General features: G+C 37.3%; 1 protein-coding gene across 12 annotated transcripts in view; it reads right to left on the bottom strand.

The window, feature by feature from the left end:
• MYT1L (myelin transcription factor 1 like) overlaps positions 1–26,114 on the bottom strand; it is a 273,439-nt gene that overhangs the window by 173,677 nt on the left and 73,648 nt on the right. For all 12 annotated transcript variants that reach the window (XR_014174569.1, XM_081943660.1, XM_081943662.1 and 9 more), the window contains exon 2: positions 6,470–6,567. The gene's annotated coding sequence lies outside the window, so the exon portion shown is untranslated. The remainder of the gene's footprint in view (positions 1–6,469; positions 6,568–26,114) is intronic.

The following is a 26,114-nucleotide window of genomic DNA, read 5'->3' as shown; positions in this document are numbered from 1 at the left end:
AATAAATAGTAGATAAATTTGATAAACAAACAAATAAATGATATCTGATTCTTTTTCTAATTTAGGTAATGCTGCTGCCTAAATAGCCTGATGTCTGTGAATTCAAAGGTATATAGAATGAAAATAAAATTGAAAGCAACTGTACGTAATCTAATTTCAAGCCCTACTGATCTCATCATAATACAGAGCATTAGCTCAAGGATAAAATTAGAGATCACTTCTGCATATGGGTAAAATGTAGCATTTCCAAAAACCTAAGAGAAACTAGTAGCTGATCAAAGCATTTAAAAAGGAGTCCCTTTAACATACACTTGAAACTCAGAAGCGCTTTCAGTTTTGTTTTATGAAAAATGCACTGCTTTAATTAATGTTTACTGTACAAATTGCTAGCGGTAGCAGCAGCAGCAGCAGCTTTCTTTTATAAAGATAATTAACGGCTTATTCACTTTCCTTAAAACCACAAAAGATTCACATTTATAACTTTCTGGGCAGCTAGGTGATTCTGTACCTTTCAGGAGCCTGGAATTTAATTCGATGTTATAACCTATCAAATGTTCAAAATGATTTAAGTACACGTTTGCTGTTGGGCTAAAGCTGTGCTTTTTCCAAAAGCATTAGAAGCTTTTCTTCCTTTAATTTCTGTTGGGCTGCCATATCCCGATAGGCCATAAGTGCTCTCTTTAGCCTGCTGACATCAAAAGAGGGTATGTGATTAATCACAACTGACAATCTCCTGAGATTGAAGCAGTCAGAACAGCTAAGGGTGCAGAGATGCTGTCAGTAAGGGATAGTTTAAACTGTCTGGTGCCATATTTCTAAATCATACTTTTCCACGAGGAAGAGTGTGGACTGATTATTTACCCACTAAAATATTTACTGGCAATTTATGTAATTATGCATTTATAATTTTTTTATAAACAACAGCAAATCTAATGCTATTTACAGCATATAAAAATAAGTAATTAAATAATAAGGAAAAGTGAAGGTAATAAAAAATAAAAATAGTAGAAAAAAATAAGATGATTGAGAAACCAGTGAAGAGTAATGGAAAGGAAAATACCAATACAAGCAATGCATTTATATGTATAGACATTGAAACTTTCATTTAAAAAAACTCAATAGGAGAAAAAGGTTTTACTGATTAATATCTTCACCTGACATCTTCACAGGATATCAATGACTATATATTATATAAAAGCATTTTTCAAACAAAAGAAAATGATAAATTGATTGGTAAGAGCAGTGGAAAATGTTAACACCTCTTACCATCAGCCAGATTGTACAGTTTGTGTGTGTGTGTGTGTGTGTGTGTGTGTGTGTGAGAGAGAGAGAGAGAGAGAGAGAGAGAGAGAGAGAAAGAGAGAGAGAGAGAGAACTGATAGAATATGGGGTGTCCATTAAATATGAACCTCTACTGAATCTGAATGTACCTTTTTTGCATCAGATTATATAATTACATGATTATACAATTGATGTTAATTGTGTCATTTGCAATTATATCTCAGTTTCATGGACAAAGCCTTGATTTCACAGTGGTCCATTAAATGGAGATAAGATCTGAGCAAAAAATATGTGCCCCATTGTAATATATACATATACATATGCATACACATATACATACATACACACACATGCATGTACGTATACATATACATACATACATAATCCTCAGATGACTAAACTATTATGGAAAATATTACCTATCTAGAGTGTACTTCCCAACGTACAACAGAACAACTATAAATATGGATTCTATAAACATTTCTGCAAGACAGACTAAGATACATAGCAGTACATATATACATACTGGACAGAAAGTAGAAGATAGTGGTTCTCTTGGTCCATCCATACAGTATATTGAATTAGTAATTGTTAATGCAGTCTAAAAATTTATCTAAATACTTCCATTATTAAGTCTTATTTTATGTTCACTGCAGACATAGGCAAATTTAATTTTGAAGGAGTATATTTTCATTAAGTGAACACTAGTCTTGGAATGATTTTTTTTTCTGTAGAAATTCTGTAGCAATCTTATACCTGATTGGTAAAATTATAATGATATGGAATGTTGGGAGCAAGATATGTCTAATGAATATAGCATTTATAAGATCAGTTAAGGGCCACACTTATATAACTTCTCTTTCTTTAATAAATCCTCAAAATGTAAACAGCACTAGAAGTGCTCCTTGTAATCTGAATCTTCCGGATATTATAGTTATCTGATTCATTTTGAAAGAAATCATCATGGGGTGGGGGTGGGGATTGGTCATAAATTATTAATTTATTAACTTCAAAGTTAGAAATTGCAGGCCATAAAATAATCCATGTAGTCCTATTAAATGCCTCTTCTTCTGTTTGTATAGTACAACCTCTTCTTCCTGATTCTTCTTCTCAACCATCAAAATTCATTCATTCATTCATTCATTCATTCATTCATTCATTCATTCATTCATTCAATTTAGAGGCTCCCCATTCCAAAAGAATCTGGGCAGCTCATAACATTAAAAACAGGAAAACAATCAAACAATGAGAACAAAGATGACATGTATTTTGAAGAAAGACTTAATCAAGTAAAATTCTATAGGGGTGGGTTCCTGTACCAATTGGTACCGGTTCGCTTCACACACGCTTTGCTCACCCATGCGCAGTTGACTCTAAATTGTTCTGCGCATGTGCAGAAACATGCATGCAACAGCATAAGAGACCGGGGAATAGGTTCGAGGGTGTGGCCAGCCTGGGTTCCTGCCGGTTCTGCGACCCAGGCCAAATCACCACTACCAGTTCAGCCGAACCAGGAGCAACCCACCTCTGGCCTGATACCACTCTATCAAAGTCCAAGGGGAACAGCTGGATTTTCAAGCATATTTTAAGTGTCATCAAAATGGGTGTTACATGAATTGAGAATGTCATTTGAAAAGGCAGGTGTCACAACAGACAAAGGCATGCTCCCTATAATCCAATAGATGGTACTGTTTAATATGGTATAATTAATATGAACCCTAAATTGGAAAAAGCCAATAAACTACTGAAGAAGAGCAGAGTAGAAGTCCAAGTAAACTTGCTTCTTAAGAAGTGTCTGGATCAAAGATAGTAACTTCTGCCTTATTCCCAAACATAATCAAGTGTCTAAGCATATTCCTAAATTATCTTATGTCTTATTTCTTTTCTTCCCACTCTTTTCTTCTTCCTCCCAATTTTTCTTTGCTTACATTTTTTTACTCTGTTAATTTAAGGATGAAGTTTTTTATGATCATGCTTAATTGAGAGGGAAAAGATGCTGGCACATGCAAAACGGAAGTGCATTGTTCCTTTTTTCTTATGACATAACTGACAAATTATTTTTCTTAATTCTAGTTGGTAAAGTTTTTGATCTATGGTTTTGATCAATAACTAAGATTGTGATCTTTATGGTCTTAACTTGGATTACAGCACTATGAGTGCTTTTATAATTTAAACAATACTTATTATTACCCTTTTCTTGTAACAAATTTTTAGCAAAATATTAGGTCCTGAATTAAATATTGAAAAGTTTATATTCTGCAGAACAAATCATCAAGACCTTGCAAAATTACAACTCAAACGAAAGAATACAAATAAAATAATAAATAAATATAATAATAATAAAATCATCAGACGGAAGACCTACAACTTCAGGAGTATGTCGTATGATTATGAGGCAATGGTAAAGAAAAGCTGTAGTTAATTATATTTCACAAATATAATAGCTTGAGGACTAAAATTCATGCTGTCATTAAAAAATGGAAGTAAAGAAAAATATAACCAAATGATAGAATTAGAAAAAAAATGCAAAATTGGTTGAGATGGTAAAAATTGCTAAAGAAATGTGGAAAGAAAAAGATAACACTGACAGAAGAAAATCTGTGCAATTGAATGCTGAGTTCCAAAAAGGGGGCAAGAAGAAATGTTTAATAACGAAATAAGCAATACTAAGAAACTGAGGAAAACCATCAAATGGAGGGACAACATATTTATTTAAGGATATTAAAGAAATGAAGGGAACCATTTTAGAAAGATAGGCATGAAAACAACAACAACAGAAAAGGCAATAATCACTAGAAGAGATATAAACAGATGGTACCCATGTAAGGAAGATCTGTATGAAAAAATTCTTAAAATCATTGATTTATACAAAGGTTTGATCACTGAACTAGAGCTAGACTCTCTGGCAGGTGAAATTAAACAGACCCTAAGAAAAGATTGCTAACAACACAGTTGCAGGAATTGATGACTTACAAAATGGTGAAGTTAAATGGCATATGTGGTTTCTAATTAGTTACAGAAAAGTAGCAGTGGCCAATGGACTAGCAAAGATAAATTACCAAAATAGAATAGTAATAAAGATTGCTCTAACCCTTGAACACTTCTATTTACCTTTTATAGTATTTAAATAATGTTCAAGATTTTGCAACCCAGATTTCAGAAATGCATAAAACTGCGGATGTACAAGCTGATAAAGAGGCAGAGACATCATATAGCTAATATAAAAAGAATAGGAAAAATGAGTTTCAGCAGAGTTTACCTTTTTGATTTTACAAAGGCTTTTGATTATGCAGATTAAAGCAAATTAAAAGCCTGAGAGTTCCAGGCTATCTCACTTGCCCATTGAATAATTTCAAGGTGACCAGGACACAATTGTCAGAAGGACTATGCAATGACTAAATTGTTCAAGATTGGGAAGTATTTGTGCCCAGTATATCTCCCACTTATGTACATTAACTTATGGTCAGAATATATCATGAGAAATGCTAAACTACAGTAAAGAGAAAGTTAGATTAATATTGCTGGTAAAAACTTCAGCCTCAAACATGCTGCTAATACTCATTAGATGGATGGAAGTTAAAAAAAATCAACTACAAAACTATGATTGAAAGCAAAAGACAATAGTGCCAAACCTAGTCTGCTGCTCAATATTGTATATAAAAATATGTTTATATTTTTTGTAAAAAAAAAAAGCAAGTTATGTCAATAGGAAGGTCTAACTCTAACCCAATGCAGACAAGAAGTTGAAGTGCTCACAAACTTTGTCTTCCTAGGCTTAAAAATTAGCAGAGATGAAATAATCAGGCAACTGATACTGCAGAGAAAGATTATGCCATTGCTAGGTCAATCTGAAACTGCAGAAACATTGCACTGACTGCAGAGGTAGATATTGACAAGGCCACAATTTTTTTAGTTGTAATCTATGACAGTGAAAGTTGAGGCTTGTCTAAAGCCTTCTAAAAATATATATTCCTTAAATACGGAAAAATGTTTGCATTATAAATGATCAATGATGTTAAAAAACTGAAGGCATTTTAACTTGATCTAATCATTTTAAACTGATAAATTTCAAAATCTACATAGTTCATTCTCTAAACAGGGATAAATCAATCAGAATTGATTTTTTGGAATGGAAATAATAATAATAATAATAATAATAATAATAATAATAATAATAATAATAATAATAATAATAATAATAATACAATAACAACAAACAAGAATAATAGTATTGTTTTGTTATTGCATTTATATTTTTCTCAAAAATTTAAGCTTACTGGATAAAGTATGATGTAACTCGGATCTCTCTCATCCAAGTGAGTGGGGGAAACTACTTCAATAAAGTAAGAAACACAAATTCACATATAGTGCTACATTTATTTAAATGAAAACAACAAAATTATTTTTATAAAACTAACATAATTATTCCTTGTTGCAAGTATAGATTAGATACTTTTAATAATGATAAGATTGCAAGAAAGCATTGCTAGGTGGTATCTGAAGCAATTAGATGCAACCTGTATCCTATTAATATATTCAGGAATATATGAAACAATTGACAATGTATTTTATTACCCTCCTCTACAAGATCACAAATCAGGTACTATATGGTCTAAATTCCTGCAAACTGATATAGCAATTCTTTCAGAAACTTTGTCCCAACATGGCAATATAAATTAAGAGTAATTTACAAAAGCAAATTTCCTAGCACAATTATGTACATCTTCATTTCTATTTTTAGATTGTTGAGTGTCATAAATTAAACACAAATTAATCTCTGCTTTCTAGGGCTACTAAAATGTACACTCACTATAGAAAGAAATACAACTAATTTTCTGTGCGTGTGAACATGTATATGTACATCCATATTGTAAAAGAATTCCTGAAATCTGCATACACATCTGCTTGATATTTTATCACAATTCTCATTTTTGCATTTAGAAAATGCTATGGTAAGTTAACACTATTTAGGAATTGTTGGTCCTTTATGCTATTTATAGCATCAACAAAAGTAATTTTGTTTAATACATTAATCTTGATAGTGTGAACTGTCATTTTTTGAATGTATGGCATCTTAGAAACAGTCACATACTGTCACAGGGGCTACCAAAAGTAGCAAAATAAAAAAGCACAAAGGGATTGTTGATTTTTGTCAATAAACTCTCAATAGTATATTGTTCAATTGTACCTGAAATTGTTCAGTGAAATAATTGTTCTTTGGTCCAGTCTCTGTTTTCCAAGCCTCTCACTGCATTGGATTCATCAGTTTTCTTCCAAATTCATTTTCTGAAGGTAAAAAACAAATAATAAATTCATGACTAAATAATAGAATAAACATTCATTATTATTTTTTGCTCTTATTGTGAAAGAGCATGCAACCAAATATTGGGCTGAACAGAAGGCTCATAATATCATACGTACTTATGTCAATACTTGTAATAGCAAAACTGCTACAAAGATCCACAATATAGCCAGAATCTAGATTGTCATTTTTTTAAAAAATTGAAACATGGAGTCTAAAACAGCTGAATGAATTTAAAAAACGCCTTATATTCAGTTCATCATGATTTAATTTGCAAATCTAGTGCAGTATACATATATTTCTTCCAATATTCAAATGTGTCCATGTTATGACTGCTATTTTTTGTAGTATTTTGTAGTTGTACAAGAAATTAATGTACAGAAAGAATGAAATTATTATATTGCTCTTATAAAATATATAATTGATATTCCTAGCCAGTAAAGGGCTCATTAGTTTATATTCAAATTCACAAACAACATAAAAACTATTTAGTGGATGTTCTTGCTTCAAAAACCCGAGTCTAGATTTCAGAATGAAATTTAGGATTTTATATGAAGTTGCAGAAAAAAAACTGAATTAAAATTTCATGCAGAAATAATAGTGAATGAATGTTGTTTTCAGACACGGAAAATTAAATTTGACTGGAACGAATTTTCATACTTTGGTAATTATTTATTTCTCCCAAAAAAAGTTACATAGGAAAAAATAATTTCCATGTATTACAAGACAAGATTGAAATTAAAGGATCAAATGTTTAACCAGAACGACTGTATTGAGCTCAGAAACTGATCAAAGGCAGGTGACATGAAACCACATTGGTTCAATCTCAGGCACTCTTCTCTCATGATATTGGCTGACATTCAGGGTTGATGGCTTTCTAATCTACATCTCTAGTCAGGTCGATTTTTTTAAATAGCTGCTACAATATTATCTTTCTATTATTAAATTTATGTCCAGCTGTACTCCAATTTGATGCAAATTTAATACTCCAATATTGAACATGAGGCATGTGTATATATGAATATACAGACATGTTATTCTACTCTAGTACTAAAATTAATCAAATATTGGATTTAAAATTACAAATGACTCGAAAAAGTCCCGCATAGAGGTAGTCCTTGACTTATGACCATAATTGGGATCTTAATTTCTGTTGCTAGGCGAGGTGGTTATTAAGTGAATCACACCCAATTTTATGAGCCTTTTGAGCCATGATTGTTATGCGAATCCTTGCAGTTGTTAAGTGAACATATGATTTTTAAGTGAAACTGACTTTCACCATTGACTGATTGTCAGAAATCAGCTGAAAAAGTTGCAAATGACAATCACATGATCCCCGGACACTGCAACTATTGTCAACATATGCAAGTTGCCAAACACCCAAATTTTGATCATGTGACTGTGAAGATACTATGATAGTTGTAAGTTGTAAATTTTTAAATGCCTCTGTAACTTCGTACAGTCGCTAAATGAATGGTTGTAAATCAAGGACTACTACCTGCATGTGATTCTGCACGATGCAAAGCATCTCTTTCAAAGGATTTATGCACCTGTAGTTCTAACATTATTGAACTTTTTTCTATACAACTATAGAAATATATAAGTTTCCTGAAGATACTTATGGCTCTCGCAATAGTCTACAAATAATTGTCATAGTGAGTTCTTCAGTGTAAAGTTTTCTTACAATAGAGCTGTAATGTTAATTTGACACTGTTACAATCTGTTTGGGAGTAATGTGTAGAGCAATTAATTATTTTTTAAGGCAGGACTTACTGTTCAAGGTTACAAAGCACAAAGCAGCATTAAAAATTCCAAACATCTGTGATAGAGACTTAAGAAGCATTATTAAAAAGAGGACAGGTAATTCATTTAAACCTTTTGTTTCTGATATAGAGCTCTTCATTCAAATGTACTAATTAGACACGATATATGACAATAGGAACAGATATATTAATGGGCTGCTGTGGAATATGTCAGGAAAATAAAGACATGTTAGAGACTAAACAATCTATTTATGAGCAATTGAATTCTACAACATAACTATACCATACATCTTCCAAGCTCATATTTTATTAGGTTGCTTATACTATTTTTTTTCAAAGGTTTTGCTTAAAAAATGAAATATCTGGGACTGAAGATATTTCTATGTTTTCATTTGGTATTCATAAGAATACCAAAGTAAAACAAAACTGATAACACAATTAACAAATCTTATTTTAATAGTCTATGAAGATTAAACAGATATCTAAATTGTTTTAGGTACATAACTATAAATGCCCACTACATTTTTTCCCCAGTGCCTGTTCATGAAAGATTTGATGAAAAAAAGATTTAAACTTTCTTTTTCAAAAACTATTGCAACACTAAAGTGTTGCTTTGCATACAATAATGAAATATATAATTTTGTTTTTCAAATTTTAAGTCCCTTCTGTAATAGTTGAACATGTTTTTAAAAATAAATCAGCAAATGCAAATATATTACAATATTATTATATTGATTTATTAATTAATAGCAAATAATTACAGTGATTAACAAATTAATTCATTTAAATGCAACCAGATTTATATAATCTTCGGATATTTCAGAAAAATAAGCAAAATCCTCGATGTTTTCAATTATTCCAGAACCAGTTTAATAATTGTATGCACGCTGTCTGCAAACCCCCTACCTCACACATTTACATACATTTTTTTGTCTTTTCAAGTCAAACCAGAACACAACTTCTACTAAAATAACTCTGCTTGCATATATCCCTATGTATAGTATATATGTCCATTGATAAGATGCACAAATATAGGCACTGAGTCAGTGAATTGAGGAAAACGTTACTTTTAAGTGGGGAATAACTAGTCAAACAACTATCCAAGTTCAAAAATTTCAGAACTGCATTTATGACACAACTAACCATTACAAAACAGAAAGAGAATGTCTTACATCAATAGAAACAATAAACAAACAAACAAACCAAGATATTAGAGAATGTAGACTTTGCCAACCAAAAATGAGTGAAGGATAGTAATGTTTTAAAGAAAATATTGGTCCATTTGTGTTAAATGATAATCCTTATAACCCTGTTTCATGTATAAAGAAATATAAAGGATTTCATGAAAAGGATTGTTTATAGATAACAAAAAACCATTAGATAGATGCTACCTTCTAGTCTTTCAAATAGTTGGGAAAACATAGTAGGTAAATACGGTATATTGTTTGGTATTCCAGATTTTTATTATCAACAGAAACTCTTAAGCACTCAGAATTGAACCCCCATTGAAAGCATCTATGTAAAGATGGAATTAGAGATAAATGAAAGTAATAATATTATGACAGTTTATTGTACATTCCCAACTGGGAGACATAAAGTGGCATTTTCCTGGAACTTATGACAAAATTTTTACAAGAGGAAGCATAGCAGTAAAGAGTGATCATAACTGTAGTGACACCTATTGAAAATTCAACTCTGGAAAAAAAACCCACTATTTTTAACTGGTTCACTGACAATTTTATCCACTCAAAAGTGGGAAAGAGGGAGAAAGGGGCTGACGTCGCGACGGCACAACGTGTGACCTTGGTGCTCCGAGATCGCAGTCGATATCTCTGCCGCTGGATGGTTCATTCGGACCTAAACCATCCCGCAGAGATGGTGATTGAGAAGGGCACCTCCTGCTGATCTCAGGGACATCGCAAAGTCCCTGAAAGATCCAGGAATAGCCTCTTTTTCCGGCAACAGAAATGTAGCTAATGAAACTGCTGAACTTGGGACAGCTCTGGAACGGGAAGAAAGCGAAAAGAGAAAGTGCGTCGAATTGGTGAGTAAATTTTATTATTAGAAAAAGAGATTACCGGAAAAAAATTTCTGTTAAATTAAAATTGAAGATAGAAGACTGTAAGAGATAAGAAATCTGTGGATACTGACAACAAAGTGAGTGTGGTTGGTAATGGCAAGAGCGGAATATGGAAAGGGGAGGTAGATGGATTGGAACTCTACCCCAGACTTCAAAGCACAGAAGAAGAAAAGAGAAAAAAATTAACGGAGATAAAAAGAGAAATCTTGACAGAAGCACCAGTGATAACCAAAGATAAGCTGATAGAAAGAGCAGATGCTGGGTTTTGAGCTTTTATGAGATACGAAAGGAACAACATGTTGCAAAGAGAGGTTCACACGAGATTTATTAAGAAAGTAACTAGAATATTAATGCTACAAATGGCAAGAGATATAAGACTACACTATTACTGGAAAGATACAAGTTGATGCAATGAAAATGTATAATAAAAACTAAGCTAAATTTAGTTTACTAGTAGTATGTATAAAATGAAGTGACAAAAGCTATAGTTAAATAATAATAATAATAATAACAATACATATAGATATATTACTTTGTTAATATGAAATTTTATATAAACAACATATGGAGAATATGACAGGAGGTTTAAAAGCTTTATCTAGAATATGTTATAAAGATGTATTGTGATTGGATGATTTTAGGATGATTTAATAGAATGTTATCATATAATCCTATTCTAGATTTTGAATATTATATATAAAAGGATGTAAAAAGAATTATAGTCAAATTAATGTTGAGATATAATAATCGTGATATACATGAATATATGTGAATTTAAATTATGCGATTTGATATGAAAAGCAGGTTAAGACTATGGAAGAGATGCATGGAAATACTGTAGCCAACTAACACACTTTCTACAATTTGTAATGGAAGATGGCTTTTTTATTTTTATGTTTGTTTGTCTTTGTTCAAAAATAAATAAAAATTGGTTTCAAAAAAAGTGGGAAAGAGAAACATTTGAATCTGTCGCTTGGATCTGATACTGTGTGGCAGAATAAGTAAAATTAGCTGGGCACTGGGAGAAATTGATGTTATCTTAGAATCTGTAAACATTGAGTTTAGTTAGAGGTGTATCCTGAACTTCAGCAAAGGTTTCAAATACCTTAGAAAGATAGCTCATATTTCATGTTTATACATTGAGAAAGAAAGAAAAAATATTTATCAAGGGTTGAGATATAAGGAAATACAAAATGGGCAAGTTTCAACCCATTACATGAAAAAAATGGAGGGGGTGTATGGATGTCACTAAATGGATGCATGGTAACGATTTGATGACCATCAGCTTTTAAGTTCCACCAGTATTAGTCTATTTTCATCAAGTACCAGCATCAAGAAGAAAAAGGCCGTCAAAGCTACCCACGGCATGAGGAATTCAAAAGCACCAGGCCCCTAGGACCCACAGACATCTGAGAACTGGAGGAACTTACTGGCAAAGTAGCCAAATGGTTAACAAATTTCTTCACTGCTATTGTAGCCTCTGGACATGTGCCTGCTGACTGGGTCACAAGCATCACAGTTACCCTCTTCAAGAATAAAGAAGACCTGGCAGATTGCTCTTAACTATTGTCCAATTTGCCTCCTATCACACACAATGAAAATCTGAATGGATCCTCAACCAGCACCTACCTGACATTGTGAAAATTAGTACCATTAATGTGGCTTTGTCAAAGGTATAGCACCACTAATGCCTCAGATATAGCACATCAGCTCACATGCTCATGGAGAAAAACCGAGATAAGGGGAAGACATTACATTTGGCTTTTCTAGATTTTGAAAAAGCTAATCTGAGCAACTCATAACATGAATCCAGATGCTTTACAAGCAGTTGTATGAGATAAGCTGCAGGCCTTTCAAGTGATAATTGGTGTTCACCAAGGCTCAGCATTATTCCCGTTGCTTTCATTTTCATCATGAATACTATCATGCAAGAACTGTAACATGACATCCCCTGGACCTTGCTCTATGCTGATGATGTCCTGCTCACAGCTGCCACCAGAGAAGAACTGCAGCAATATATGCAGACATGAAACAACCATCTTTACCTTTACCTTTACCTTTATTTCGATTTTTATACCGCCCCCTCTCCCCAAAGGGACTCGGGGCAGTGTACAGTCAAATGAAATAGATAAAATGGACTACAAACATGCAAACATAAAAACATAGAAGAGGAGGCAATACAACACTGTACAGGTAAAGCAGATAAAAACAGTATATCAACAATCCTAAAAAATACCCAATTAAAATTACCCAGTTAAGATATATCTGCCAAGAGGTATAATAAGGTTATGAATGGTCCAGGCCGGCTAAACGGAACAGGTGAGTCTTCAGTTTTCGTCGAAAGGAGAGAAAGTCGGTGGTGGTTCTGATATCGGGGGGGAGGTCATTCCAGAGGGTTGGGCCCATCACAGAGAAGGCTCTACTCCTAGGTGCCGCCCGTTGGCACTGCCTAGTGGACGGCACCCGGAGGAGCCCCTCCCTGTGAGAGCGAATCGGTCGCAGGGAAGTGTGTGGTAGGATGCGATCCCGCAAGTACCTAGGTCCTGAGCCATGGAGCGCTTTAAAGATGGTGATTAACACCTTGAAACGCACCCGAAAGACCACAGGCAGCCAGTGCAGCTCGTGCAGGAGCGGTGTTACGTGGGAGTACCTAGTACTCCCCAAAATAGCCCGCGCGGCTGCGTTCTGGACTAGCTGCAGTCTTCGAGCGCGTCCCAAGGGAAGCCCCATGTAGAGGGCATTGCAGTAGTCCAGCCGAGACGTCACCAGTGCATGAGTGACGGTGCGTAGGGCATCCCGGTCCAGTAGGGGGCGCAATTGGCGCACCAGGCGAACCTGGTGGAACGCCCCCCCCTTGCCACGGCTGCCACATGGTCATCCATTGACAGCCGGGCATCTAGGAGGACGCCCAAATTGCGCGCCCGTTCCACAGGGGGCAATTGCTCGCCCCCTATGGTCAACAATGGAATCAACTGACTGAACCGGGGTGCCGGTAGCCACAGCCACTCAGTCTTGGAGGGGTTGAGCTTGAGTCTGTTGTCCCCCATCCAGACCCCGATGGCTTCCAAACACCAGTTCATCACCTCGACAGCCTCGTTGGGGTGGTCCGGGGTGGAAATGTACAGCTGCGTATCGTCAGCGTACAGATGATACTCCACCCCAAAACCACGGATGATCTCCCCCAGCGGCTTCACATATGCGTTGAACAGAAGGGGCGAGAGGACCGACCCCTGAGGCACCCCACAAGTGAGTGGCCTCAGAGTCGACCTCTGCCCCCCTGCCAACACACATTGCGTCCGGTCGGAGAGGTAGGAGCCGAACCACCGCAAAACGGTGCCTCCAACTCCCATCCCCCCCAGCCGGCGCAATAGGATACCATGGTCGATGGTATCAAAAGCCGCCGAGAGATCTGATAGGACCAGGATAGAGGAACAACCCCTATCTCTGGCCCTCCAGAGATCATCGACCAACGCGACCAAGGCCGTCTCCGTGCTGTGTCCGGGCCGGAAGCCGGACTGGCGTGGGTCTAGATATTCGGATTCCTCAAGGTGTCGTGGAAACTGCTGTGCCACCACATTCTCTACAACCTTCGCTAAAAAGAGAAGGTTGGAGACTGGACGATAATTAGCTAGCTCCATCGGGTCAAGGGAAGGCCTCTTGAGTAAGGGCCTCACCACCGCCTCTTTCAAGGCGGCAGGAAAGGACCCCTCGCTCAAAGAGGTGTTCACCAGGCCCAGTAGCCAGCCTCATGTCACTTCCCAGGATGCCAGTACCAACCAGGAGGGACACGGGTCCATTAAACACGTGGTCGGTCGCAGCCATCCACGCAACCTATCCAAATCCTCGGGGGCAACAGACGCAAACTCCTCCCAGAGTGGTCTCACAAGACTCACTGTTGGCGGTTCCTCTGGTCCACTGAAGGGGGCCCATCCGCTCCGGATCTGAGCGATTTTGTCCTGCAGATATTCCCCAAACTCCTCTGCTCTGCCCTGTAAAGGGGCTTCCCGCGTCCTCTGTGATAAGAGAGAGCGGGTCACCCGAAACAGGGCGGCAGGACGGTTATCGGCAGACGCAATAAGAGTGGCACAATGTCTGCGTTTGGCCACTCTTAATGCCACAAGGTAAGTCCGTAAATAGGCTCTTACTTGTCTTCGGTCAGATTCGGAGCGTGAAGACCTCCACCTGCCTCTAGGCGTCTCCTATGGCACTTCATCACCCTCAGGTCCTCGGTAAACCAAGGAGTCCGGGTGGGTCGTCGCCGCAGGAGAGGCTGCAAAGGCGCAACTCGGTCCAGGGCCCCAGTGGCCGCCCTATTCCAGGCGGCCACTAGGTTCTCGGAGCGAGAGCGGGTCAGGGCTACAGGGAATGGCCCAAGCTCCGTCTGGAACCTATCCGGTTCCATCAGGCGCCTGGGGCAGTACCAACTTGGACAGTTTGGTTCCGCCTCCTCGCGGTGGGGGGTAGCGCCAGGGAAGTCCAGCCGGAGACATGAGTGATCTGACCATGACAGGGGAGTAATGGTTACATCCCCTCTTCCCAGATCACTCGCCCACTGTTCAGATACAAAAACAAGGTCCAGAGTGTGGCCATCTTCGTGTGTGGGGCCCTGAATTAATTGGGTCAGGTCCATGGCTGTCATGGAAGCCATGAACTCCCGAGCTACCTCGGATGCTTCCCCTGTCGACGGCAAGTTGAAATCCCCCATGACCACAAGCTTGGGGGTCTCAACTGCCGTCTTTGAGATCAGCTCGAGGAGCTCGGGCAGGGCTGCTGACGTATAGCGAGGAGCCAAGTATACAATCAGCAAGCTCCACTGCCTCCCTGGGCCCCATTTCACACCAAGGGACTCACATCCGGGTATCTGAGGTACAGTGAACTCCCTTGGCTCTAGACATTCCCGTATAACTACCGCCACCCCACCACTCTTACCCAGGGCTCGAGGCTGATGGAATGCACGGAAACCCGGTGGGCACATTTCCACAAGGGGTAAACCACCCTCGTGGCCCAACCAGGTCTCCGTTATCCCTGCAAGGTCCAGCTCCCCCTCTGAGATCAGCTCATTAATGAGGGGGGCCTTGTTGGTCACGGACCTTGCATTGCAGAGCATCAGCCTCAGGCCCTGGCTCTGTAGTTCCTGACCACCTAGGTTGCGGGGGTTGGTACAAACGACCGGGTGTAACCAACAACCACGGTCTCCCAACTGACGCTGTGGTCTTCTCCTGTCCTCGCATCCCCTCCTCCCCGCGACCGATGTAATAAGACAACCCTCTATTGGAATGTTCTTTCCCCTCCCCCCCTCCACCACACTCACTTCCCTCCTGGACTCACCTGTTCGCCTGGCACTGGCCCTCCTCCTGGACAGATTTCCCTCTCCTCCTACCCTAAAACCCTCCCTGGAGCCCCCTAAAAAGGATAAAAAACATTTAGTTAAAAATCCCCTAAGCCTCCGTTTCTTCCACCTCTCGGGGTCTATAAAGCGTCAAGGGCCATGCCTGCGAGAGGGGGGTCTCCCGCAGGCGGAGCAGGTCAAGCCTCGTATAAATAATCTTCAGAATCTTAAAAACACGATGGGGTCAAAGGTGTTATAGATGGTAAGTGGTCAGTCATAGAAAAAGGGGTGGGGAAAGAGTTCTTAGATGTCCAAATGGTGGTCTGGGTGGAGGAGAGATGGTCCAAAGGGTAGATGATCCTAGGTGGTCCTAGGTGGGTGGGAGTTCATGGAGAGAGTTTAAAGATGGTAATCTGGAGTTCTTAAGGAATGGAGTTCCCGATTGGGAGGGGGCCGATGTTCTTGGGGGGCAGATGGTCTTGGCCTAAACATCCCTGTGGCCTACCCATAGCCCTAATGGTGTTCCAGGCCGCCCCCAGCCGCCCCCAACCTCCATTCCAGTCTTACTCTCTCATGACTCCCACCTCAAATCCAGATGTTGGTGGGACTCACCCAATGTCCTAATGATGTTACTGGCATCCATGACAGCTCTTTCAGCGGCTGCTGCTGGAGCCAGCCTGTCTCCTTCCAGTGTCCTTCCAACTCCTTCTTTTTCCTCTCCTTAGCCAAGTTGGCCTGCACCTCAACATCAAGAAATACCTGAGACCAGCCCAAGCACAAAATCCCCATTTCCTTCTGATCAGCTGGGACTCAGGAGGGAGAGAATAGATGGGGGCAGGACAGTGGTGGGTTGCACTGGGTACTGTTCCAGTACAGTGCTCCGGAGGGCCCACCCACCCGCCCAAACTCTTTACTGGTCTTTTAAGTTTTCAGCGCTTCCGCGCACCGCGTGTACAGTGCTTGTATGATGCTCCGCTAAGCAGCTGGAGCATCGTGGAGGCTCACGGAGGTGCTAAGACGCATGCCCATGCTGCACACGTCCATGTGGACACAGCCGGGCCCGTTTTAACCATACCGGTTGGAACGGGATCCGGAACCCACCACTGGGGCAGAACCAGTCAGAGGTGTTATTTACCGGTTCTCTGAACTACTCAAAATTTCCACTACCGATTATCCAGAGCTGAATACCACCTCTGGGTGGAACATAAAGGATAAGAAAATGAATATCTCTTAAATTGTGCATCCCTTTCCTGACAAAAATTCTCATAGAAACGAGAGCTCTTTCTTCAGCTACGCATCATTTCAGATCTTAAATCACAAAGGGAGGCGATCCCTCTTCCCTTTTGCTCTTCACAAGTCAAGAAAAGGCCACTACAAATTTTTAGTCCTAATGAAACCATTAACCCTTTGCAATCCTCATTCTGGCTTTAGAGACTGCCACCAGAAGATAAAGCAAGTTGTGCAAAGCGATCTTTATATAAAAGGCAAATGTCAAAAGAAAAGCTCTGATATTTGGTTGGGCTCCCATTTTTCACACCGGCATTTCCTAAATCCATCTTTGATGAGCTTCCCCAGCTATAAATTCTGCAAATTCCCTCTGGAGCACTACCGTGTGCGCTTCATGAAAATGTCATCTGCCAGTGCTGCAATTACTCACACTCTAGCAATCATGTGCACAATGCAGAATGGGTCGAATTCAGGTGAGAATGAGAACCAGCAATCAAGCCTCGGAATGGAGAACAAAGCCATTTTCTTTCATTTGCCATCAACACAACCATCAAGGCCTTAATTACAAGGCAAGTGTCAAGCCTAGCTGCTGAAAGGCTTATTATTATACAGCTCAGCTTCAGATCAGTTCTGTATTGATGAACTAACAAAAAAAAAAAAAAAAAAAGAGGAAAGCCAGCTTACCCCACAAGCAAGGAAATAGCTTTAAATGATTAGATGATTGGCAGATAAGCAGAAAACAAAACTATTAATATTTTTAGGTGAAAATGAAAATTGAGTGAAAGATTAAAAGGCAAAGTACCAGAATTTTCTACAAATATATTTGTCATTCAATATTGACTTGTCTAACAATATTTGAATATTTATTTTAATTGATATTATATTAAATATTAAAAAAGGTCAAATGGAATCTAACAGCAAATTCCGATAACAGACATAAATTTTTATTTAAGAATACTTTGTTTATTCCAAAACCAGTTTTTTTAAATAACAATTTGAGTTCCCTCTTGTAAACTTGAGCATTTTGTTGGCTTCTGGTAGTCATCTTTTTAGAATAGATGACACTTTCCCCCTACTTTTTGAGCCATACTATCACAAATACCTATATAGAAATAATACTTTGAAATGCATGAGAATTATAGTCAAATTAACATTGAGATATAATAATCGTGATATACATGAATATATGTGAATTTAAATTATGCGATTTGATATGAAAAGCAGGTTATGACTATGGAAGAGATGCATGGAAATACTGTAGCCAACTGACACACTTTCTACAATTTGTAATGGAAGATGGCTTTTTTATTTTTATGTTTGTTTGTCTTTGTTCAAAAATAAATAAAAATTGGTTTCAAAAAAAGTGGGAAAGAGAAACATTTGAATCTACAGTTATGATCACTCTACAGTTATGATCACTCTTTACTGCTATGCTTCCTCTTGTAAAAATTTTGTCATAAGTTCCAGGAAAATGCCACTTTATGTCTCCCAGTTGGGAATGTTGAAGTCCACAAGTCTTAAAGTTGCCAAGTTTGGACACCCCTGGAATAGGGGATGATATTCCAGCAGTATCCTTGTATTGTCCCAGCTATCCAAACTCAGCAGCCTGTACTGAAAATTAGTTGACTATTGGATGGAACATCTGGTCAGCAAAATGGATTTCCTATTAATCACACCAACTCCAATTCTCCACCTTCCGTTGATCAGCAGTGACCTAAGCAGATGAACTTTCAACCTTTTCTCTCAGCCATTGTCTCTAGAATACATACTGGATCAGCATTTTCAAAGGAGGCTAAAATCAGAGTAATTGACATTTTACTGACAACTGACCTGGTTTTAAAGAACAGGACCTGTAGCTTGCAGTTTGTGCCTTGAATTATTTAGATTATATCTTAAAAGAAAAAGTGGCCAATGTCACTAATAGGATAAGTATAAAATGTTTTTAACTAATCAAGAAATAAGGATACAAATAACAAAACATTTAAAAGTGGTTACCATGGCTTCTATAATATTTAGAGGAGTCAAATTATTGGAAGGCAGTGCAATTGGAAGGAAACATTACAGTGCCTTCTGATACTTTTCTCATCTTGATTTCTTTTCTGCAAGCGCTATATGATTGAAAACATTTAAAAAGAGTTATTCCGGCTAGGTAAATGGGGATTTAGGATCTGAAAAGACTTTATAATCAATTTTATTTAGTTACCTGGTGGTAACTAAATATTTTATTCAAAATGATGAGAGAACAATGTTTGAACCTTTTATTTAAGGAGAATTCAATGGGTAGGGGTTGGTCTTATTTTCTTGCATGCATCTCAGTAGTTTTCATAGGATCATAGTCCTCCAGAACTTTGAAAAGCAGTGAATATTAAAAGAAAACTCATGGAAACTCATGCAAAGAGCACAGTAGAAGAAAATTGAATCCACTTGCTTAGGTTGCTGCTTTATATTTACAACTTTACAATGCTCCTCACCTTGAGAACATCTTGATTCTAGTGTACCCATGAAGGCCATATTTGTTTATAAATCACCATTTGTAAATTTAAGGATTTTCTTTGTGCAACCATGCTGATTACTTCTTGGATTTCTTGTTTTTCATTTTCAGTAGTATTGTATTGTATTGGACTTTAGGGATCATATTTTTCAGAGTTTCCCATGCTTATTTTAATTGGGTTTGGGGTTTTAATTGTGATGTTTTTAGGATTAGAATATATTTATTTCTTAGTACAGCTTATCTCCCCCTCCAAATGTATCTTAAATGTATTTTATTATTATGACTGATTTTATTTGTATTGACTGTACACCGCCCCGAGTCCCTTTCTGGGAGAGGGGCGGTCTAAAAATCTAAGAAATAAAATAAATAAATAAATAAATTGAGTTGTTTTCCTCTTTAGGATTTTTATCCATGGAATTTTTCTTAGGCTCTCTCTGAGTTTGTTAAAATCATCTTTTTTTAAAGTTTAAGACACTGGTTGGATGATATTCTATTGCTTGTGTTTCATTATATTGAATTCCAGCATGATGGGGTCACTCTCGCCCAAAGTTCTGGCAACTTCAACTCCCTCTATCACTTCTTCTCTATTAGTAAAAATTAGGTCCAGTATAGCTTTTCCTCTAGTTCACTCCTCTATCTTTTGGATGACAAAATTGTCTGCTAAATTGATTAGGAATCCATTTGATTTCCCACTTGCTGCCGAGTTTGTCTCCCAGTTGATATCAGAGTAGTTAAAGTCTCCCATTAGTAGTGTGGTATGTTTCCTACATACATTTGTTAATTGATTAGCAAAGAGTTCATCTATTTCTTCTGCTTGGTTGGGTGGCCTGTAGTACACACTTATACATTCTTTTTTTCCTTTTATATTGACTCATATGGATTCTAGGAAGTTTTCATTCATAGTTTTGTGTATTTCCGTAGAGATGTAGTGATCTTTTATATATAATGCAACTCCACCTCCTCTTTTGTTAGGTATGTTAGAGAGAAAAATGTCTGAATAGAGAAGCCACTTCAAAAACAAGAATATTTGTCCAGATGTCAGAAATGACATATTTATATTGCCTTCTTACATCTCTCTTTCTGAGGATCTCTTCAAATACATCCATCCATCCATGGCTTGCTTGTTTTCCTCTTCTCTTCAATTCACTCTTCCTACATCTATTTGCTCTGAAATTCTTTATATGACCATACTATCTCAACATCATCTTTTGGACATATCACTCACTTTTGTATTCAATCCACATACATTCATTCTTGCCCTATCTCTTCTTGTTTTATCATGTATACTTATACAACACACTGTATTCAACTTATTTTTATGTTTCTCTCAGCATATCAAACTCTTACTTCCATAGAAGAAAGTTGGAAAAGGGCATATTCTTATAAAGACGCATTTTTGTGTTTTTGCACCTGACCCCATGCTACTATCTTTCTACCAATATTTCAGCATCTTAAATGTCTACATGTATTTTTTTTTCATCTTCAATAAATATTTTTCAAGATACACAGATTTATTTCCTTGTTCTACTTTTTGCTTTGTATAGGTACATTTAACATCTCCCTGATAGAGTGACTGTACAAAGTTACAGTTGTTCTAGAAAAATAACTTTATGACTAAGGTGCACATTTATGATCTTTGCAGTATGTCTCACTAAGTCACAAGTTTGCCATTACTACTACATTTATTATAAATTGTCCTTTACTTGACATGTTTTTTTTTCTTTTTTCCCTCCTTGCAAAAGGCGAAATTAGAGAGAAAGGGATTACAAAAGAGTAAGCAAGCACACAATGGGGATTATACATTAAAGGAATGCATTAGTGCTATCTGTTTGCATAGTGCCCATTATGTGCCTGTATACTCTCTTTTAATCCCTTCTTTTCCAAACTCTTTGCTCTGTTCTGGGGTTGAGATGAGAAAAGAATAGTTTGGGCACAGTTGAGAATTCCTAGAGATTCCTTGTTTAGCAAACCACAGCCTTTTATTAGGAATTCAAACATTGTAACTTCTTGTAATTCATTGTAACTTAGTTCATCCTGGCTCTGGATCAGGGGTGAAATTCAGCAGGTTCTGACAGGTTCTGGAGAACCGGTAGCGGAAATTTTGAATAGTTCAGAGAACCGGCAAATACCACCTCAGCTTCGCCGCAGGAGTGGGGAGGGAATGGAGATTTTGCAATATCCTTCCCCCAAGAGTGGGGTGGGAATGGGGATTTTATCCTTCCCCTGCCATGTCCACAAGCCGCGCCCACAGAACCGATAATAAAAGAATTTGAATTTTACCACTGCTCTGGGTGGCATAAGATAATTAGATTAAGTTGCCTCACTGCTTTTTATAAAAACTATTTGGGTGGACTTTAACAGAAACTGTGATCCTCAACAACAATAATATAATATATTGAAATAAAAATACTATAGTATCTTTCCCTAGCAGCAGAGTAGCATTCTGTTGTAATAATGGTAATTGGATACTAATGTAGAAATATAATGTGAAGTTGACCACAATACTTACATTATATTATTATTCTTTAAAATATTAATGTAATCCATGAGTATTCACCTGAACCTGGTGCCAGCATGTTTGGAAGTTGATTCATGGAACTGGACTTCTTTTCTTGTTGATTTGAAAAATTTTGCTGTTTATCCAAGTAGATTCTTCCGCCTTGGATAAGCAGCAGAACATCTGAAACCAACAAGAAAAGAAGTCCAATTGCCATGACTCGACTTCCAAACAATTGAGAATATTCACTGACCAGTGCCAGTATATTTGTCCATTCTTAGTACATAATAGTTATTGCTATTTTCTCTGTGATGTTTTAGAGAACAGGATAGCCGTGATTTTTATTTCTGAAATATAATGGTGATAAATATCCATTTATCTAGAGGAAAAAAGAAGAAAGAATCTAAAATTGAAAAAACGAGTAGTGCAGCAATATAAATTAATTTATAGAAATCTTCCTAACCTAATTTCCTTGTCTTACTAATTTAACCAGCAGTTTCTTGATACTGATAAGAGGCAGTTAATACAGATGATACTGATAGGGGCAGTTAATACAGTTTCAACCTTAACTACTATGCTTCTCATTAAGAATGAGTACTCTGTATTTTCTGTTCTGAAGTTTTGGGGAGCACCCTTTGACTCCATATCTTCCATCTGCTATCTCTGATGTTATCTCCTCACTGTTGCTGCCACTGATAATTTATTTATGTACTCCAGCTGATATTTGTGTGCTGCTGTTTCTTCTTGCAACCATAATTATTTACTTAAATGCAAATAACAAAATTTCTAGCAAAAGATCCAGGAGGCTCCAATGATTATTGGATTTTTGCTATGATAAGGACAATGAATTTACGCCTTGATTGGAGTTGTTACATTTAATATGTAGTTTGACTAGAAGTTTATAAGTTTATAATGTCACACAAAAGCATTATGTGTCGGCATTATGGAACATCGACAGACTATACATGTGGTAGCTGCTTAGAGCATTTGACGAGAGATAATCAAAGAGGATAGGGGTCCATTACTGTAATGTTAAAGTTGTTTTTAAATAACCTGCCTGATCAAGAGCTTTGCAGGAAGAGTAACTAACGGATTAGGCCCATTATTTTGTTAAATTAATATTTATTTTAACTCTGCTGAAATCTTAGTCATCATCACCACAGTTAAAATAAAATCAGAAGAGGGAATCCTGCCTTCAGCTAAGTTTCTTGTCCATTCTGTAATTTTCAGTGTTTTGTGGATCAACAGGAAAATTAAGTAGCTTCTTGGGGTAAAAATCGTACAATTCACTTTTGAGGCTAAAAAGTGTTGGTCTACAAAACATTTACCTAGTAGTAAATGAATAAGTTTAAAACTCTAAACTTAGTATGTAAACCTTATGGAGTACTTAAATACCTACTTATTTATGCAATTATTAAATGTATGTGTTCATCTCCCTCATAACGTATAGTTCATACTTAATCATTTTTTCCCATTTTGACAACAATCCAATGAGTCAACATAAAGAAAAAGACCATTGCAGTACATTTAGTGTTGAAATAGTCTTTAAAAGATGTGCTGCTAGAGGTAATCATTTTGTTTACAGATTATAAAACACTGATTCTTGTTTTCCTTCCTACTACCTTACTTGAACTGATTCAACTGAATAATTCAAAAGTCATACTGCAATTTTAAACTGTTAAGCAACATATTTAGAAATCTGTTTTTTAAGGTAAACATAAAGATTCGCTTCTTAATTGCTGTTGATACATGCTAAGAGCTACTGTTTTGGGGCAATAGTATGGAACCAGTCTGGGATCTTTTATTTTTCTTCTAATATAGAGTTCAGCCCTGGAATTACCTATTAATGCAATTTCAGTTCCTCTGCTTCTTAGGTTCTGAACCCAAACCAATCAGCCAACGCTGCCACCAGATGCAGAACAGCAGACATTAGCAGAAGGAAAATGAGGGGAATTTAGTTCATTGTTTTTTAAAAAATCCTAAAATATTCCACAGACTTCTGAATAACAGTTAAGTAACATGGCTTTCCAATGGTTTTCCCCAAATGCTCTTATTGATGTTATTAAGGCATGAATAAAAGTAAATAAAATAAAATCTATACTAACACAAATAAAATGTAAGAGATAAACTAAACTTTATTATCAAAAATAGCTTCTTTTCACTTCTGATGATAAGGAGTGATATTTTGCCCTAACTCCAAATTATATCTTCAAAGAAGCTAATTTGCAGACAAAAGAGGATTGAGACACCCTGTCCAAGATCATTTAGGACTCAGCTCATAAAGCCAGCTTCTGCTTTGGGAGAACAAAATGAGAATGTACAGTGTTATTTAAGAATTCAGAAAATTACATTTCCTAAAACTTGAAAATAGTTTTTTGGGTTGTATATTAAGCAAGAATTTTGAGATAAATTCCAGAAAATGGTATTATAGATATAGTATGTGTTAGTAAGAGAATCTGATTTGTGGCCACTGCTCATTTTCCAAGATAGGTGAATGCACCTCTTTTGATTCTCAAATTTAGAATTGCGTGAGTATGCACTTCATTCAGGGACAAATATATTTAGAAGCCACCCCAGGTTTTTTTTTCCATTTCATAACACATCTAGTTATGCCATGCATACAAACCATAGCAAGAAACAAGAGCTGTTGGAAGGAAGAGGAGGAGGAGGAGAAAATAGTACGGCTGTGGAAATGTTTAAAAAAAGTAAAAGTGTTTTGCCTCTTACACAAACATATCATTTCTCTGATGTCCATCAAAACAGCCAAATGTTTTATAGGCTTTCCTATAGAGTTGAAAAAAAATACACTGTTTTAACAGAGTCATGGATTTATTAAAGCAGTGGTAATTTTTTTCCAGGTTTGCACATTGATGGATGATCGTACCCAACAGCTTCATGTAGATGTTAAACAAAAGGGGCAAGAGTCAGGATACCAGTCTCTCCCTCTCCCTTACATTAACAAGGATGGAAACTGGCTACTAAAACACTATGCCGCCCATTCCCTGCAGTTAGCGATAGTACAGTTGAAAGCACTGAAAACCAATCATGGGGAAGAAAGACAGTTGTACCACATTACCCCAGTTCCACCCCAGATCACTGAGAAGCAGTCACTGCCATCCTTGTGCTATTCCCACTGTAATCTAACCAAAAAGAATCCAGATAATCTACTATACCCAGAGCCCTCTGAAACTTCAATCTGACTGTTCCCCACAACCAGTTAAGAGACAAAAATTGTCAAGTACTGGGTACAGCAATGGTTTCTTGAGGAAATGACCATTCCATTACTTTCTTCAACAAAGGTAGACCCATTTCTCACTGGGCAATGCATTTGTCATCACGCAAACTCCACTGTACTTCATGTACTATGAATCTAAGGGCCAACTATCCAGGCTAACACTCCCAAGGATCCTATTCAATTTCTCAAGGTTAAACACTTTCCAGATTACAAAGCAATGTCTCAGTCAAGTCACACATACTCAACACCTAGACACCTCCCACAAATTTATTTGACAGCATTGAGAATATTCCTCAAATGGCTCTGAAAATATTTCCATGACTCGTGTTCCCAGAAATAACAAGTCCCCTAAAGCAAAGGCCTTCATTGGTTATAGATGTGATAAGAACAAAAAATGAACATGTTTTGCTACCCTTATCACCATAAAGTAATCCCTAATGTGGACCCTTACACATGTTTAGTTGGATTCACTCTTCACTCTTCCTCCATAGATCAAGACACCTGTCATTCCATTTCCCCAAGCCCCTAAAAAACCAGGGACTCCTCTTGGATCAATAGAAGGATAAGGTCACAAAGGAGAAATTTGATCCAAGGTACACGACACCCCTTCATTCCAGTACTAACAGCTCAAATTAATTGTACATTAGATCCCCAGGAACAACGCCAAAGACCTCTGTAACCCATTAAGCCCATTAATTGTTTGGGATAGGCTAATCTAATAACCCAAATTCCCCGCAGGGAGGGCCAGTGCCACTCAATCAAAAGCAATCAGAAAGTGATCAGACTATGGGAAATCTCTCCCCTAAATCTCTCTAGACTAAAAGCCACATGAGGCCATTTTAAAATTTCCAAGAACTAGCAACTTCAAAAAGTCCACCAACTGAGGTAGGATGCCAGTACAATAGCAAC

The sequence above is a fragment of the Natrix helvetica genome, assembly GCF_964273705.1.
Source record: "Natrix helvetica genome assembly, chromosome: 2".
NCBI classification, from domain to species: Eukaryota; Metazoa; Chordata; class Lepidosauria; order Squamata; family Natricidae; genus Natrix; species Natrix helvetica.
Note: the sequence above shows the minus strand (reverse complement) of the source record. Positions and strands in the feature narration are given on the sequence as shown.